This window comes from Carya illinoinensis, chromosome 4 (genome assembly GCF_018687715.1).
Source record: "Carya illinoinensis cultivar Pawnee chromosome 4, C.illinoinensisPawnee_v1, whole genome shotgun sequence".
NCBI classification, from domain to species: domain Eukaryota; kingdom Viridiplantae; phylum Streptophyta; class Magnoliopsida; order Fagales; family Juglandaceae; genus Carya; species Carya illinoinensis.
This window is the reverse complement of record NC_056755.1, coordinates 11,075,622-11,095,494: the sequence shown is the minus strand read 5'-3', so window position 1 is coordinate 11,095,494 and position 19,873 is coordinate 11,075,622. Positions and strand designations below refer to the sequence as shown.

The 19,873-nt window shown below is 34.3% G+C and overlaps 1 long non-coding RNA gene and 1 pseudogene across 2 annotated transcripts; one reads left to right on the top strand and one right to left on the bottom strand.

Annotated features, from left to right (window-relative positions):
- Positions 1 to 9,905: 9,905 nt before the first annotated feature.
- On the top strand, positions 9,906 to 11,945 carry LOC122306934. 2 transcript variants are annotated; one of them, XR_006241566.1, is made up of 2 exons: positions 9,906 to 10,506; positions 11,652 to 11,945. It is a non-coding gene; the product is annotated as an uncharacterized LOC122306934 (long non-coding RNA). The 2 variants fall into 2 exon arrangements; XR_006241567.1 differs by having other exon boundaries at positions 9,906 to 10,522.
- Positions 11,946 to 12,449: 504 nt separating this feature from the next.
- Positions 12,450 to 18,459, bottom strand: LOC122306933 (annotated as a pseudogene).
- Positions 18,460 to 19,873: the final 1,414 nt, after the last annotated feature.

Genomic DNA, 19,873 nt, shown 5'->3' with positions numbered 1-19,873 from the left:
TCTTTTGTTACTTAGTGATTTGGTAATGGTGTAGTTGGTGTTTGTAGTTTAGGTATTAGAAGTTTATTTAGAATGTAATGTAAATGCATGTTAGTTTTGTTAGTTTGTTAGTCTTTCTCAAAATGTAATTGTTGGATTTGATGTTTGGTAAGCTTTGTAGCATGCAATCATTTAGCATTTAGTTGGTCTGTTTTAGGTACGTTGATTACCTTATTTTAGCCAAGTGTTATGATGATTTATCTTGATAATCCTGTCATGGATGGTTATATATATATAAACTTTATATATAACCCTGTCATGATATTAATGCACGGTTGTTGTGATCAGTAGGGGTGTGCATGTGACCCGAACACCGATGGATCCGATTATGCCGACCCAAACTGACCTAATTTTTATCGGGTTATCACTTGAGCGGTTTCCAATCCGACTAAATAACGGGTTCGTTAATTAGTGTCAACCCGTCCGACTAAAAATTCAGCCCTCAAACCCTGCCTACTTAGCCTTCTTCGCTCACTTAGCTGCAAGACATCCGGCGACTAGCTCCATGACTTTCTGGCCAACATGGATGCCAACGGTATGCGGAGAAGAAATTCACAAAAATGAAAACGCAACGAAATAGAAAATAGTTGAAAAAAAGTTTTGGGTTTGATGTGTAGAGTAGAGAAGAGAAGAGGAGGAAAACGAAAAAAAAAGGAAAATGCAAATTCAGAGCTAGATCTGAGCCCCAAGCCTAGAGAGAAGCAAAAAAGGATGAACTTTTTTGAGTTTTCTATGCAGAGAAGAGAAGAAGGTATTGTATCAACACGCTGCAAATTACTTTGTAAGCTACTTCGCAAGATTTGAAGTCCAACAATATACCTCGCTCACTCGGATGGATACAGAACTTCGTCGTTCAAAATCCAACGCTACGTTGTTCACGAAACTACTCTTCTGCAACGCACTCGCCCATTGATCAAAACAAACCTAGATTCGATACCGATTTGGCCTAAACGAGACTGACCCACTTGGATCTTGGCAATACCCAGATGAGAGTTTTGCTAGTATGAAAAGGTTCTCTCTCTTCCTCTCCCTCTCCCGTGGTTTGTGATTTTGTAATTTCTGTGAATAAGTCGATTTTGGAACCAAGGAAAGGAAGAGAAAACGATTGTTTTCAGACTTCGGGTCATACGGGTTTGACCCGGTTTGATTTTCTTCGGGTTAGTCCGGATCGGTTTGGCGCCTTAGCTGAATTTATTCGGGTCGGATCGGTTGCAAACCCAGTTGTGGTGGTGCGGGTTGCAGGCCTAGTGATCAGAGCCCTCCCGTTAGCTCCCAAGTCATTGAAATAAGTAGGCCAGGAAGAGTCCCATAATTAAACCATGCATGCAAATTAGGTACTAATTGTGACATGAGGCCAACGCACATGAACTCCACATCACCAATTCTATAAAAAGGGAAAATATATATTATTATATATGTGTGTGTGTCATGTGTAATATATATCAAAGATTCAAAGTTTAAAATCTGAAAAGTGGAAAAAAATGTAGTACCATCGAACAAGAGGAAGTTAACGGGAGGATTGAGAATGGCTATGACCTGTTCCCTTGTAACATCACAAAAAACTGAAAAAAGTAGTATCATCACAAAAGAGTTTCCTACCATCTCTTTTAACAAACAACATGCATCCATCCATAACTTGTTCGCTAAATTTAAAAAATAATTAAAAATGTGTTAAATACAAAAAAATTCCATAACCGCCTCCTTTCTATCCACACACATCTATAACCTATTCATTTCTATCAAATATTTTTAAAAAGCTGTTAAATACAAAAAAAATTACATAACCTCCTCCTTTCTATCTACATACATCCATAACATGATCCTTTTGATCAAATATTTTTAAAAAGCTGTTAAATACAAAAAAAATATTCCATAACCTGATCATTTCTATACACATACATCCATAAGCTGTTCCTTTTGATCAAATATTTTTAAAAAAGATGTTAAATACAAAAAAAGTATTCCATAACTTGATCCTTTCTATCCACATACAACCATGAAATACACATAAAATTCCCATTTTCCCATTCCTGGAAATTACATGAAATACACAAACATTTCCTCTAACATGCAATCAAAAATTACATGAAATACACAAAAAATTCATCTTTTCCCATTTTCGTGAATTACATGATTTAAAGAAAAATATCATCTCACATTTTTAAAAATTACATCAAATACCAAAAAATCTCTTGAGTGAACCATTAAACTCAACCTCTTTGCACCGGTTGTGATCCCTCACCACCTAGGAATGTCCACTTGTGTGCCATCCAATCCAAAAAAAAAAATCTGCTTGGATTAATATGCAAATATTAATGTCATCTAAAATATTACAAAAAAGTTGTGCAAAGTTTAGAAATGTTACACTTTCTTGGCTACCAATCACTGTTTTTCAGTGTTGGGTTCTACTACTGTCACAAGTTGAGCTATATAGAACTAGCTGTTTATAAATAACAAAATTGATCACAATACAAATATTGACCAACCATTAAACTCAATCATTGTTTGATTGATAAATAGATCTATTGGTGATATTTACTTCTGATGGTCCAAATAAATTCATGCGCGTGTCCATGGCTAGTGTAGGTGCTTTTGGTGTATCTCCTTCATCTCGCTAATAATAAAGTAACAAGTAAAAATACTCTTTCTTCTAAGTTTACATTGTAATTCTAACATACACTCGCATGAATATTTTAATTCTCCCAATATTAAGACTTGCAACTATTTGAGTTTCCCTCTAACTTGTGCTTTCTTCTATTTGGCTTTAAACTTCTGCATGTCTGTCTCCATCCTGGATGCTTTCCTCAGAGATGTGGGTCTTCCTTTCCCTCTTTTCACAAGTGGACTGTAGATTAATTATGAACTATCAACTGTAGTTGTGTCCAGTGTCATAAAACCAGCATTCAAACCTGTTATGGGCAAAGAACTGTTAAATAGGATAGTATATGATTATAAAAATTGTAATTTCTCTTAACTAGTTATAAAGAATTTTAAAGATTAATAGACTTTAAAATTTGTCACCTTTGAACCTGTTTGGGTCACAGATAAGTTGTGTGTGTGCTCGTGATAACATTCAATCATCTCATGTGTCCTCTTCTTTGCATCTTCAAATTGCTCATTAAAATCCGCTGCATAAGTTATCATCCCATAACACATATCAATAGAATTGAATATATATTACCATTTGGCCTCTGATCCCTTGCGTCATAACTACTGTGGATTAACATGTATTTCATCTTTATGTCCTTCCTCCATCGATTTAGAATGTATTGGTCTAGCAATGATTTTATACTGTTAGATTTGAATACAGCCAAAATATGCCTACAAAGTATCCCCTCATCTGAAATAACTCACATGAACAATTAGCATTGTAGTCTTCCTCATTAAAGTCTACTGAATATGTAACCAGTTTAGTGAACTCCTCAATATGAACTTCATCTTCTACCAAATAATTCTTCATTACACCATCCGATATAAGTAGAGATGTATCCAAATCGAGCACACCTATTACTTGTTGCTGAACTTTCTTAAATTCAGCATTAGTGTACAACTCTTGGAATTTCTTTTCAATTGGAGATCTAGATACATAGGGAATGGTGCTGCTAAATGACTGGAATTCTGCATGATTTTCATTCTCAATTTTTTTTCCTCACTCAATACAAAATTTCAGCTAAGTCGTTTGTGTCTAGGACTCTTTTAACGATCTCACTTACTTCTTTGTTACATTGAAAAAAATGATACTTCTGTGGGCTGATTACATGATTATGTGTATTATAGACTGTTGTCAACCGTATATTTCCCTTAACTCTTAAGGCATTAATCCTTGCCTTACAGTCTGACTTTCTCGTTGGACGTGAGTTTTCGTCGGACGTGGGTTGGCGACGTTGGAACTTGTAACAGCCCGCTAGAAATTTAATTGTGAAATTTCTATTAGCTTTAGGAACCTCGTGAAGACCCTATAAGTTTTCACGAATCGACTAATCACATAGGTTTTAGCCTGTCAACATAGTTAGTGTTATCACTCACTGTGGTGCCAGAAATGCGATTTTAATTATTTAAGATAGTTAGACGTGTCAGAATACATTATAGTCTACACCACTAGGCTTAATTGAATATTTAAGATTTTTCAGTACTAAGTTTATTACGTTTATTTTTGGAGTGAATAGTAACCTCGGTAAATGTACTAAACGCAGTGTTTTCAAAATCACAGTGTGTAATGTCCAAATTAGGTTAGCGAAATTTTATTTGGATACTTGACAAGATCTTAACCACACATAATTAATAGTACTAGATACTTGGCACAAAAAGAAATCATTAGATGGAATTGTGAAGGAAATCAATGTGTGAGATCATGACACCTAAGCAAAATCTTTTCATCTGATCAACCAAATTGAGGCCCACTAAGGCCCACGAATTTGGCCACCTTGGCAAGGCTTCTTGGAGAAGTTTCCTCCCTCACTTGACAGATCATTCATTGCCACAAGCTGCACTCAATAGTATGGAGGAACCCACCCCATCAAGCACCATGCCCCATAGCTTTTGTCCTTTGCCCCCCACTATCCTTCACTTCATGTCACACGTATACCTCCACTCAATGATCATTAAGGTCCAAATAATCCCCCTACAGTAGTCTTGAGTCGTGCAAGACACACTTACTTCACTTTAATCATTTCTTCACCCCGTTCTTAGAGAGAAACCCAAAAAAGTTCTCTCAGGTAGATTTTTAGGTCTTTTTACGTGGAGATTTTTAACCATTTGTAAGTATTTTCATACGATGACTCATTCATAAAAGTTATTCCTCTTCGAGTCTAGTTTTCGTAGATATATTTTTCGTATCATTTCATGGTCATTTGGTCAGTCAAAAGTATTTTTAACCATGGAAAGGTCATTCTAGGCGTGAATCTGGAGAGTATGTTATGTTTTGGAGTTTTTGACCAATCTAATGGACATATATTAGTTCAAAAATTTTATGGAGTGTTCTTAGCATGTGTTTAAGAGTTTTCATTGAGATTTTTTTGGATGACTAAAGTTTTTGATGATAAATTTTCTTATATCTAGAAACTTGAAAACTGGAAGTGACAAAACAGTTTTTATTTGGAGAAAGTTTGAATATTTCGAGGTTTGATCTTACTCTAAAGGCTTTGATATTTTTATATGATGATCCTAAGTCTCTTATTTTCATGTTAGAATGTTATTTTGGAGATTTATTATTAGTTTCAAATATATGATTTTTCTATGCAAGAGGATTTCGGTTAGGCCTAAGATTTGATGTTTTTGGATTAGATCCATGTTTATTTTTTTCTAGCTATGTGATTTTAAGTTTGATGGTTGGATCCTATTTAAGACACATCATTAAACCATGTGATGCTTTATTTCAAAGATCCCACCTTCTTAAGCCATTGATCAAGAGATTTATCAAAACTAGTTGAGGAAAAAGTTTCTGTTTTTAGACTAAGTGTAAAACCAAAAACTCCAAATGTTATTTTATGATTTTGGTGACTTTAGTTTGATGATTTAAAGCATGGTTGATGTTAGGATGATATTATGAATATGTTAGAAGTAAGATTTGATTTTTGAAATTCTTGGAGATGTTTTGATTTAAGGTCAACTTGTGATTCAAGTGCTTGGATCTTTTTACAAAAAAAGTTTGGTATTGATTATTAGCTTTTTTTAAATGGATGTTTTAAGTATGGTTTTGAACTTAGGATTGAAAGATATTTGTTGCAAAATTTTGGTTTAAGCATGAGTTTTGAAGTTGGAAGGAATTGCAACAAAAATCAAGAGAAATGGCTTATGGATGTTTCAGCCATAGTGTGTTTTCCATAGTTGTGTATTGTTTTAAATTTTTCTGAATTGATATTTAAGTTTAGGATAAAATTTACATGAGAAATGTAAATTTTGAAAACTTTTGGAGTTGGTATGCAAAATCCTTAAGTTATGGGTAAAACGGTTATTTTCCCATATGTAGAGAGTAAAATAGAAATTTTACTCTTTAAGTTAGTATTTTCCATATTTCAAATTATTAGTGATTTAGTTCTAACTTTTAGAATCACTAATTACAGTTCCTCGTGATCGCACTTGAAGTTTTATAAGAAACGCGGAGATCGAGGTAAGTTAGCTTTTAACTTACTAGCAGTCTACTGTGTATGTGTGCTAAATAAAGGAACTACAGTGTATGTATGTGTGTTATCATATATGTCATGTTATGCCAAATTATCACGTAATTGTCTATTATACAGAATTTATTCTGTCATCAATTTTTATCTGTTACATAATATATTCTGTCATGCATTACTGTACCTTACAAGTACGTCATGCTAAGTAATCCATCTATTATATGTATGTCAAGTCATGTAATATTCACTGTTGCAAGTATGTCATGTTAAATATGTTGTCTATTATATGTTATGCCATGTTACGAAATGTTTCTATCTCAAGTTGGTCATGTATTTGAAGTTATGTTCAAGTCATGTTATGTTACGTCAGGACTTCAGTCCTTTCGTATTTTAGTCACGTTTTATCTTGAGTATATTCAGTTTCGTGTGGCACACGAAGTATGGGGTCACAGCAATTGTGACGTATACACTACGTGAGACACAGCAATTGTGACGTGTAGAATATATGGGGCCACAACAACTGTGGAGTATGTATTTATACATAGAATACATAGGGCCACAACAACTGTGGAGTATGTATTTAACTGCATTGTAATGTGTAAAATACATAGGGCCACAACAACTGTGGAGTATGTATTTACATGTAGAATACATGGGGCCACAACAACTGTGGAGTATGTATTTAATTGCATTGTGATGTGTAGAATACATGGGGCCACAACAACTGTGAAGTATGTATTTTTCATGTTAAGTCAAGTTTGTGTAGAATACATGGGGCCACAACAACTGTGGAGTATGTATTTACACGTAGAATATATGGGGCCACAACAACTGTAGAGTATATATTTTTCATGTTAAGTCAAGTTTCAGAACAAGTTCATGATAAGTCAAGTTTCAAATCACGTTCATGTTAAGTCAAGTTTTAGAACAAGTTCATGATAAGTTAAATTTCATATCATGTTCATGTTAATTCAAGTTTCAGAGCAAATTCATGCTAAGCCAAGTTTCAGATCAAGTTCATGTCAAGTCAAGTTCAGTTCATGTTTCAATTTAATTTATGTCAATTATGCTATGTTGTATGCCAAGTTATGCTTTAATTACTTATGAATTTGATTATGCATTTATGCTTTTACTGTCATCCATGCATCATTAGCTTGTGTGGAAATTTTTTGTTAACTTACTGGGATTTTTAATCAAATCTCATTTTGGTAGTCCCAACTACCATTCCCCCCGAATGGTAGATCTTGTTACAGGACCTGAAGGAGAATCAGGAGCTGATAAACTAGACACAGTTGACTAAGCGACAGTGCGACGTCAATGTTAATATAGTAGTTAACGTAAATTACTACTTGTACGATGGAGTTGCATCTCTAGTACTTTTTGGATCATAACCATTTTGGACTAGTATTGTGATCTTAGTTGTTCAATGAATCTTTATGTATGAAGTATGTTTTAAGCATTTGGGATATTTTTAATTTGGTGCATATTATTGCTAAAGAAAAAAATTATCCGCTGCGAATATTACATAATATTATATGCATGTTAGGAATATTACATCTTATATGTCATGAACTGGGGCAAGTAACCTTGTGTTGCATGTCTCGATGTTTCAAATGTCCGTCCGATCCCAAACAGAATTTGGGGGCGTCACAGAACTCCTAGTCTAGGCCTTCCCTCCCCGTGCATTACCAAGGGTAACATATTTGACACTTTGATCATTTGACCTCTCACTCATTTGTGTCATCACCTCAAACCCGCATTTTTTAGTATAATGCTTATAATAGTTCAACAAATCTTCAAATGGATTGAACTTCATCCCCCATTTTGGCTCTTTAATGACATCATCATCATCCGATGATGGCACTACTTGTGGTGTATCGATAGTGCCATCGTTAGTTTCCCTTTCATTTGGTCTATCCAACAGAATTTCTTCATCAACTCTAGCAGAAGTACGTGGCATTTCAGTTTCCAGACAATTGGGTCTATCTTCTTAACCAACTCTTGTGCTCGTTGTGGAGTTTGTAGCAATATTTGTACTTGGAGGCCCCATCCCATATTGAACTGGGTAAGCAACGTTTTGCTAAAAACAAAAAAATGAAAAGATATTAAACTGGTTAAAAAATAATTAACTTATAACTAAAAGACAAGAACGAATTTGAAAAACTACCTGAATGTTGCTTGGATTTTTTGTTGCCATCTGGATATGGTAAGAAAGCTGGTGACAATGCAGGCACTGGTACAAAGTAATCATGCATGTAATTTGGAAAGTTTAACAGACCAGTTTGAGGGATATCTTAACATAGAAATAATAATAATTATTAGGATAGTAAACATTGAGTTGCAAGTTTCTTAATTATGAAATAATATATTGAGTTTGGGGGATTTGAACCACATCGTATTAGCGGAGATGGGTGTGCTTCCCATTTTCCCATACTCTGTACAAGTTATTCAATATCCAAGGTCAGTCTTTGATAAATTTTTAGGAAAATTAATTCTATCGACCAAAAGAGAGAGAGAAGACTAATCTTGTACATACTTCTTCCAAGAAAAAAAAAAAAAACTGATCAAAATTTGATTAGCATTCCATAAGATTTACAATAACAGTTCAAGTTCAAATATGGTACTTCTTAAGATTTGGTCGTTATCAGATTGAAGATAAACTTGGATATTTGATTGGATTAAGATATGATTCTTATTATAATTCAAAGTAGAGAAACATATACTAATATATATATACATCGATAAATTATTTTAAAGAAAAATTCGTCTTCTTGACAAAGAATGAATAAACATGACAGATATATTATAGAAATACATACTCGAATTAGATGTGCTTTTTCTGTACTTCTATTTGAATTTGAATTTGATTTCATCTTTCTATAAATCTTTCTTAGGTTTCAAATTTCTATAAATCCACATGCCAACCTCTGTTCATTATGTAGAAACATATATTTAACAACAACTTCCCTAAATGTCTACGTGTTTTAGTGCTCTGGTTGGTAGTGCATGTTTATTATTAACATATGAATTGTATGATTCATATCTAAATGATATGATACGGTGGAAAACTGCAACATTGCATTAAACTTATTATCCGGCAGAACATGTCTTTTAAGTTCGTTTATCTAAAATGTTTTAGAAACAAGTTTTGAACCAACACGTACGCACACCACAATTAGGGATCATGGCAACCATGTTCTAGTAGGAATTGGTGACATTCCTATTTATATTTAGTTCATGCATGTGCCATTGCTTAAGAATCAGATTTGAGACTTCTTAACAAGAAAGAAAGACATATATTAGTTCAAACACAAGTGGGTCTATATCTATACGTACAGGGGACTCAACAAAAAAAAAAAAAAAAAAAAGGAAACCAAATACAACAATAAATCACAGAGATGAATAAAAAAAAAAAGGCATGCTGAGTTTCAACACTCGAAAATTGGTCTAAATATATACAAATAATAATAATAATAATACGATTCTTTATCTTGTCTGCATTCATAATAATTGAATCACAATATTGTGTTAACTGTATGCAATGCAAAAATCTTGTCTTTAATAATAAGTAAATCACAACATGCTTGATTGTTTATTAGTGACCAAAACATTTAAACAAATGTTAAAATTGCAGATTGAAGCACAAATGATGGTAGTATTGGTGTTGACGGTATGGGGATGAAGATGACCCAAGGTGCTGGCCCATGAAGCTAACCCAAACCTAGCCCACCAAGCTGTCCCAAACGACGCTTGGGCTTGACCTACCCAATGCAGACCGGCCTTGCGTTAACCCACGCAAGGTGGATGCCCAACTCGATCTTCTGCACCTACACGAGGAAGAAGTCCGTGGGAATTGGATCGACGAGTTTTAGTTCTCGCATAGGTAAATTCGTCTCGCACCCTCAAAAGCAGGAAAGCAGAATGAGATGGGTTTCAATATGCTTTTCTTCACCATTTTGTATTGGTTTTTTTTTTTTTTTTTTAAATATTAGCTGACGTCAGCCGATTGCACTGTATCTGCAGGAGACGACTGTACATCAAAGAACCTATACCACCACTTTACTATGCATCTGATGTGTCTTAATTTTTTTTTTTCTTTTCTTCTCTCCTCCCGGCTTTATCCTTTTGAAATTCAAAAACAATCTCAGATGCCCCAAACATTTCGCACCTCCCCCCTCCTCTCCATCGTGTTGCCCCGTCTCGAGTGAGGGTACTTCTCTCTTCCTCTCCTACGCATCTCTCCCACACTAACTCTCTCTCTGCTTGTTTCTCTATCTGTCTCGAATTTGGGCCATTTGGACGAAATCACAATTAAGTGCTGCCGCGCTTTGCTCGATTGAGAGGACAAAAGGTCTAACCTACCTCGTGTAAAGTCTTTTGAAGACCAAATCTTCTGTAATTTCGTTTATTTTTATCATTGATTTTTTAGTTAATTCTTATTTTTATTTCTTATAGATTTAGTCTTTAAGCTTTGGGTCCAAGAATGACGGCAATTTTAATGGCTGTGAAGGAGACCTTATGGTCGGCCTATTGACACTTTTTTTGGTACATTATTTTTGGTGGATGAAATTTATTGATGCTCAGGGTGATCATCGAAGGCGTGTCCTGTATCTTCTAGTTGCTAGTAGTCTTTTACTTTGAGTCATTTGAATTAAATTATTTTTTTCTTCTTTTTCTTTTTAAACCAATCAATCTATCAATTTTAACGCTTGTCGTGGAGCATGTTGAACTTGATGGGGGCGGGGACTGTTGTTACTCTTGTTCAAAACCTTGCCATGGAGGGCTCTGGAATCGGGGTGTTACTCTAATTATGCTTTTTTTCTAAATTCTTGATAAATTTTATTGCTCTCTTTTGATTGTCGTTCTTATAACACCTTATAAGCTATCTTGAACTATGATAAACTTCTTGCTGTGTGTTGCAAATACGCTTCTTGAGTTAGGTTCTGCATCAGATATGTGAGCATAAATTTGAATGAATATAATCATTGGCTCATAGATTCAGGTCTGCTTGTGCAAAGCCTGCATACATTGATTAATGTGCATCATATCAAACCAACTCATATAAATACTTGTTTTAGTATTGTGCATGACCTCATTTGATAGGATATATCAGTTTACTTTAGTATTTGTATAGGGTTCCTCATAGGATATATCAACCCAAATATTCTGCATGTTCAAGTGTGTCTGTTGCAAGTGTATTTGTTGTTTGCGTCTAGTTGAAACGATATTCTGCATGCTGAAATGGCATTATTTGTTGTTGTAATCGTCCTTGTTGAAGCTATTATTAGTTATTGGCATGATTAGAATCATCAGTTCTGTCAAAAAGATAATTTCTTTATTTTCCCCCAGTGCATTAGATAAATCATGAAGCTGAAATGGGGAATAGGAAAATAAATTATCATGATTTCATCTCTTTTATGCAATTGCATGAATTATAGAGGCAAGGAATTGCAAACATGGATTTTCAGCGACTTGTTTGTCTTGTGATATTTTCAGGATCATGATGTTTTGTAACCCCAGCTTCATTTCAACGATTATATAGAACAAGAAGAGATGCAATTGATATCAGTGAAAGCTCACAGAGATGCTTAAAGTCTTCTCAATGCCAAAAGCAATATTGAGACGGTGTCAAATGTTAGTGTTCCAATTGTGAGTTTACCCTCTGAAGTTACCCGCTCCACATACATACAATTAGAAGATTGCATTATCCAGAACACTAAATAAAGGACTTATCAAGAACAAGATAACTATTTGATCGTATTTGAAGGCTTAAAAGTGTCTTTTTCGGCAGTATCGATTTCCTTTTTTTTTTTTGATAGTATTCGATAGTACTCAAGAACAAGATAAGTATTTGAGCCATATGGTTCATATTGCAAAATCAAGAAAATTTAATAATCGCAGATTAGATGAGTGAAGCATGTGGACAGCCCCGTCGACACGGAGATTCTCAAAACTTCGAGCAGGCATCTGAAGAGTCTAGAAATTCTAGTTCACCAAGTTGAAGCTCTGATTCAACAGCTATACAAGATGCTCTACAAGGTAAAATAGTCTGCTCAAAGAGAACTCGAAGTTTCAAAAATTTTAAGACTAGAAAGAACTCAGCCCCAAACCAATGCACTCCTCGCAAAAACTCAAACCCATCTACGAACTGGATGCTTCTACTTGGCTGGGACAATTCCTTCCTACAACTTACACTGGCGGACTTGCAAAGATGCAATGACGTAATTCTCTCTTACCAACCCATAAGAAAACCCATTGAGCAGCTTGGGGTAAGTATGTAGCATGATCCCTCCACTACTGCTTGGTGCTTTTGACCTGCGATGCAAGTTTTTCTGCAACTTGTTCTTCTGACAATGGTAAATAGTAGATCCGAGGCGTCGCTTTGGTTTTTTGAAAGAGATCATCTAAAGTCACAATAGGAGGGTCAAGTTTCTCTGGAAGCCGGAGGTGGGGGTGGAAGATGAACCCACTCTCTTGACTGAGTGGGTTAGACAAAGGTGGCGGTGGTGTGAGAGGAGGTGGGGGTGGAAGCTGTTGCCTGTGTTGATGAGAGGGCTGCAGCTGCGGGGTTGCAGGGGCTGGAAGAATAGTTGGACCAGCACTGGCAGGTGCAGCCAAAGTTTGAGGAGCCTCCACCCGCATTTTCACTTCCTGAGGGTCAACAAATTCAGCCAATAAGAGGCGCCGACCTTTTGGAGGCCACTATAAGTTATACACGGCATTCCCCGTCTCTATGGCTTCTTCTACCGATGAGTACTGCATCACAAAAGTTACCAGAATAAAGGTATTAGAAAAATTGAAATGCATGGATGCATAAACCACAACAAACTTGATGGACCAGAAGGCGGTCTCCTTTTGAAGGGAGTTTTCACATTCACGCGACGTATAGATCCCATGACACTAAAAGGACTGGCTGTTGTATCCTAGCATACTCCTCCCCATTTGGAAGACAATCAAGGGAGCGTTTATCAAGTGGGGAAAGACCACCCCATGTTCGTGGCTTGCTCCTGCCCTATGACATGTGTGTGCGCTCTTGTGAACAAACACCGGCTAAATTATAAGGAGCAGAAAGGAAGCAGTGCAATCTTACAGAGACATAGCAGTGCGTCTTGATGTGATCCATCCAGAAACTAGCAACACTTCTAGTTTTGTCCAGAAGATCTTGCACTGCTTTCAAAGTAAAGGGCCGCAGAAATCGATCAATTCTAAGAGAATTAGTTGGAGCTTTTTGAGATGGTGGAACTGCCCACATATAGAAGGAAGAACATTTTATATAAATCAACTACTGCTGGAAATTTTAATATTCAGAAAACATCAATAACTCACCAACACGTTCCTTGGTTGTATTATCACTATTTGTGGAGTCTGAACTAGAGAACTACGTTTCAAACCAATAGACCGGAAAGTGTCCTTGTGATTAGTCTGGAAGGTGTCCTTGGGTGTAGTGGCGGGTGTAGAATTAGTACTATGAGGCTCTGGAACTTTGAGGCCATCAGAGTTCCACCTGCGTTGCCTCTTAATTGGCTCATTATTTGCTACTTGATCTGTAAAGACAGCAAATAATATAAAGAGGCACAAGATCATTTACTTCAAATGTTCAAAATTTGCAACTAGTTTGATATTGAGAACTGAACATTTTAATTCCTTCTAAATTATATATTGAAGAAAACCAATGCCAACAAGCCATGAAAATTACTATTTCCATCAAGTTATGGCATCTCATAATTATTGCCCAAAAAGGATTTGTATGGGTTTATCCACACAAGTTCTTTCTTCAGAATTATCAGAAAATGAGAAACTTACACACAAGTTCAAATGACGAAGAATACAGTATAGATACATTTCACAGAAAAGAAAATCATAGCATGAAGTTTCAGATAGAAAATCGTATATCTTAAAAAATGAGAATTTAGGCAGCAGACTAACAGTAACAGATATAAAGGTTAAGTATTGGGGATAATATTTTCTTTACCAGAATTACACTCTGGACTCGTTAACATTGGAAATGAAATTGAAAAACTGCAGAATGAACTTTTCTTGGATGGAAATGTTAAGAAGAAAGAAGGATCACTATATTAATGCTAGTCATCCTAACCCAAATGCTGCCCTTGGCCAGATTATAGTGAGCACAGTTTCCAAATAATGAATAGAGCTTTGTATTCAATAGAAGAATACGTCACTCAAACTTCAAAACCTATGTCAAGCCTGCCATATCACATTAGATATATGGTGGGAAATAAATAATAAATTCACATCTGGAAGGCACAGCAATAGCAGGGTGAAAACTAAACTCTTTTCCCCGCACCTATAATCTTTTGAAGACATTTATTCCATAAGCATCTTCTGAAGATGTTAAATATCTCTCGGTTAAAGTCGAGTTTACAGATCAGATACAGAAAGTGTACTCAAGTTTCTCTTTTTTCCTAATTGCTCAGTTTTTTTTATTGGCACCAGGTATCCTGAACAAAGTCCCGACTAATCCTAGTGTACCTCGGGTAATTCAAGGGGAAATTCTCCTTATCCAATGGCCCCAAAAAATTGTTTGCACAAAAGGGTTCAAACCTTAGACAATGAGGAAGTATAGCACCAAGACCAAGGCTCTTACCACTTGAGCCAACTCCTAGGTGTTCTAATTACTCAAATTTTTGTCTCTCCCAATAACAAATTGATTTTGTGATTCTCAAACTGCCAGCTTCTTCAACCATCAACTAAGTAATCCCCCAGGTAACAGAGTTTAGAATTTGTGCCTGTGCCTTTTTCAAACATGAAATTACTCATATGCTACAATTAAGAGAGATCAAAAATTTTTTTTTTTTTTAATTAGTAAAGAGATCACAAATGTTTTGCATAAAGAAAGGAAAAATAACTAAAAAATGAATGTTATAAACAAAAAGAAGAAGAATATAAACACATCATCTTGGCAGCAAAACTATATAAGACTTGAAACCTTAACAAACCAAAAGAATACGATAGAACATAAAACTTCCAAACAAAAATAAGAAAGACCCTTAGGATACAACTCTTACCATTAAGTTTTCTTTTCTCAGCACGTGCAGCTGGACAATTCTCATTCTCAACATAGACATCCTTTTTAACAGGAGATAAAGTATCCCCAAGAACAGCAACATAACTATCCTCCACAATAGCCAATCCACTTTTCTCGCTCTCCTTTTCGACTTTTTCAAAATTATACTTCCAATCAATTGGCTTAGTCTCCAGAACATCCTCTTCCATGGAATTATCACCAGAACTCCAGTCTAAATTCAACTTTTCAGAATACCCTACGTCTGTACAATCAATTTTCTTACTTATGTCTGCATTTGTAGCATTGTTGTCATCTTTCCCTCCATTAGATGACTTGTTCTCATGTGGCTCTTCAACATCCATTGGATGTGATTCACCACCAACTGGGACAACACTGCTGGAAGATGGTTCTACCATCTTAGGCTTAAAAATATCTAGTTCTAATTTGACAAGATCAGTAATTACATTATCCTTCAGTTCAATCTTTTCATTAATTGACACAGAATCAGTAGAAATAGAATCAAATTTTACTTCAGACACTAAAATAGGGCTGACCTCAGATACCTGGTTGTCTGGAGTAGAACAATTGAGCATGACATCCCTGGATGGAAGCTTCAAACCCTCATTCTCAAGCTGGAGCTTTGAATCCTCATTCTCAAGCTGGGGCATTGAATCCTCATTCTCAAGCTGGGGCATTGAATCCTCATTAGGGGTGAGTTCGGTCCAGTCCGGTCCGGTCCGGGGAGGTTTTGTGGACCGGACTGGACCTATTCGGTCCAGGGTTTTCCCACCCTGGACCGGACCGAACTCCATCAGGACCAGTCCGGTCCGATCCTATCCTATTCGGTCCAGTCCGGTCCGGTCGGTCCATTCGGTCCAAGGTTGACTCTTTTTTTTTTTTTTTTTTTAATTTTTTTTTTTATATCTAATGACATTTTTTTTAATACTTATGTAATTATATTGTAATATATTTAATATATATACATATAGTATACTATTATATATATATATTAGTAATATGCTAATACTATTAGTCTATTAGTAATAATATTATAACTAATAAATATATGTAATAATAACTATACTGGTATTAATAACTATACTAGTACTAATAGTATAACTAATAACTATATGTAATGATAGTAATACTATATGTAATACTATATTAAATAATAGTAATACTCTTATTACTAATACTCTATGTAGTTATAGTGATTTAATACTAACATATTATATATTAAGCTAACTATACTAATACTATTATAAATTTACAAATATATGATATATTATAATTTATTCTATAACTTTTATAATATGTTAATACATTAATATATATACTAGTATTATATATATATTTTTGATCGGTTATACTAGTACTATATATTATAGTTAATAGTTATACATTAAAGAATATGGTAATACATTGATACTAAATATATATAGTTATAGACTTATAATGATTTAGTTATTATGAATTTATGATTAGTATAACTATATAATTGTATTAGTATTAGACTATTAATAATTCAATTTGGCTATATTATATTAGTAATATTAGTTATGTTGAATCAATTAGTTAGTATAACTATATTCTACATCATTAGTATTAATATAAATATTAGTATTAGTTATAACTATATAGCCTATATTAGAATTGAGTTTTAGAGTATATAATAGACTAATAGTATTAGTACAACTATATAAATATATTATATAGCTATATATTAGTTTTAATTATAGTGATTAGTATAATTATATAATAGTAGACTATTAGTATAACTATATATTAGTATTAGTTACTGTTATGGTGATTTAGTATATTATAATTTATATATTATATTTATACTATAACTCTTATAATATATTAATATATACTAGTACTATATATTATAGCTATATATATTAAATAATATAATAATACATTCATACTAAATATATATAGTTATATTTCTAGTGATTTAGTTATTAACTTATTATGATTAGTATAACTATATAAATTATAATAGTATTAGACCATTAATATAGCTATATATTAGTAATATTAGTTATGGTAAATCAGTGCTTTAGTATAACTATATAAGTATTAACTATAATGATTTTTATATATTCATTAAATATAAGTATAGTGATATTTAAATTATATTAATTAAAGTGATAAATATACTATATAGCTATACATAGTATTAATTATAGTGATTAGTATAACTATATAAATTATATAATAGTATATTAGTATTAATAGTAGACTATTAGTATAGGTCACTATAGCTATTGTTGAAGTATTAGTTATAGTGATTTAGTATAACTATATTAGTATAACTATAGTCTATATTAGACTATTAATATTTTTTTATACCATATATAATTATATAATTAATTATATACAACTATTATATAAATAATATATATAAATAATATTTTTTTTATTTCTATTCGGTCCGGTCCGGGGTGAAAAACCCCCGGACTGGGACCGGACTGAATCCTTTCGGTCCCTTAAAAATTGGACCGGATCGGACCGGTCCCAATTCGGTCCGGTCCAAACAGTACTGGTCCGGTCGGTTTTGCCAGTCCGGACCGGCCAATGCTCACCCCTAATCCTCATTCTCATGCTTGGGACTTGAATCTTCATTCTCCAGCCAGGGCTTCAAGTCCTTATTCTCCTGCTGGGGCTTTATGTCCTCACTGTCTAGTTGGGGCTTTAAGTCCTCATTGTCTAGCCAGGGCTTTGAATACTCATTATCCAGCTGGGGCTTTGAGTTTCTGTTCTCCTTTTGAGTTTTAGTGTTCTCCATGCCTTGCCCACTAAATGCTACCTCAGAGACCACAATCTCAGGTACTTTAGTGCTACTTTCAAAGGTAGCTGTATGAACAAGCAGCTCCCCTTCCACCCTAGCAGAATTAGTAGCACCAAGTAAGCCGTGTTCCTCAACTTTTTCTTGCTCAAAGGCTTCCACACTGTCATTAATGTCAACTTGAACCGCAACATTATCTGGTTTATTGTTCTACAAGGAGTTGCAACATAGTTAGCTGTTTCTACAGCAATTGGTATTGTCTGTGCATCTATTGCAACAACAGCACATTGCGATTTACAATTAAGATCATTATCCACAACCTTTTCAGCATTTTCAATATCAATGCGAATAACGTCATCCAGACGTCCGGTCAAATCATCCTTCAAATCCTTGGTTGTCAATTTCCTTCTCTTAAGCTCCTCTTTCAGCTCCGTAACCTTCCACTGATCAGTTGGTAGGTTGCCAAGAATTGGATAGATTGACGACATATTTTCCAACTAAAAGTCACCTTCACAACCCCAACTAAAATATTAGAATTGAAACCCAAATAGGCCACTAAAAGAGAACACCAAAACCAAACTAAACTTTAGAGAAGCATACAAAAGAGGTAGAATCCAACCAGTACTAAACATGGAATGGTGAACTGAAGGCAAAAGTGATAAAAAATAAAAAATAAAAAATGAAGCTTTATCTCATTTGAAAAAGAAAATCATAACCTGGGAACCAATATGGGATGAAGATGATACACGATTTTGAAAGCAACCAAACAAACATGTAAAGGTAAAGGAAATAATACAGCAGAAATATCTTGTCATCGATTTAAGAGAAATACACAGATCCCATTATGGTTCCTAGATCTCAGTGTTTAGGTCCTAAAATATATTTACCATAGTTTGTCACAGAAGCTGTCGGGCATGCTATTGTACAAGACACGTTTGCAATTCCATAAGAAATTTAAATTTTGTCCATAGGAAGATCTTAATAGATATTGTTCTGCAAAAATAAATAATATATGCACAAGTTCTTAATGCCTAAGAGCAATGCATCATGTATGTCTCACATGGACGTGTGAGAAACCAAGTTAAACAAACAGGCAACCAAAATATAAACCATTATATTGATAAGATGCCATGCAGTATTATAAAACAAATGACAATAAAAAAACAAGCCGAACAAAACTTAAGAGGCCAAGCCTAAACTTTCAAAAATATACAAAAACATCATGCCCCTTTTTTCCAATAAAAAAGGGAACCTGCCGAAAAGGTCACAAGAAAAAGGAAAGAAAGTAGGAGGCGTAAAGTTCTAATTCTTCATGAACCATGTGATGTTATTATCCCATATTAAAAAAAGGGGATGGTGCTACAGGCAACGTTGGTGGCTCTTTTTTTGTTTTTTTTTTCAAATAATTTTTAATAGTTTTAAACATTTTAAAAAATATAAAAAAATTATAATAATATTAAAAAAAATTAATCATTAAAAAAAAAATTAAAAAAAAATTGGGTCAGCGGTGGCTGCCAGCGGGAGCCACCAGCAGTGGCCTTAGTTTTTCCTAAGAAAAAACCCAAGTGTCTTCACAAATTAAACCATTAGTTTGAGAAAACAGAGCCCCCCCAAGAAATATCCAACGATGCAGCAATATGCAACAAAATCAACGAACACAGTGATTTAAAACTTAACTGAAAAATAAAAGCCATTGATGAAAAGGGGGAAATCACTCACAGGAATAGTCGGCTCATGGAGCGGAAACACACGAAAGCGTGACCTTCGGTTAGGAAAAGGAGATTATATGTTAAAAGAGTTTTGTTATAAATAAATACAGTCGCGTATTAATTTGTGTAATAATATTGATTTATTTATATTTAAAATTTAAATTAATATTATTTTTTAAAAAATTTACTTTTT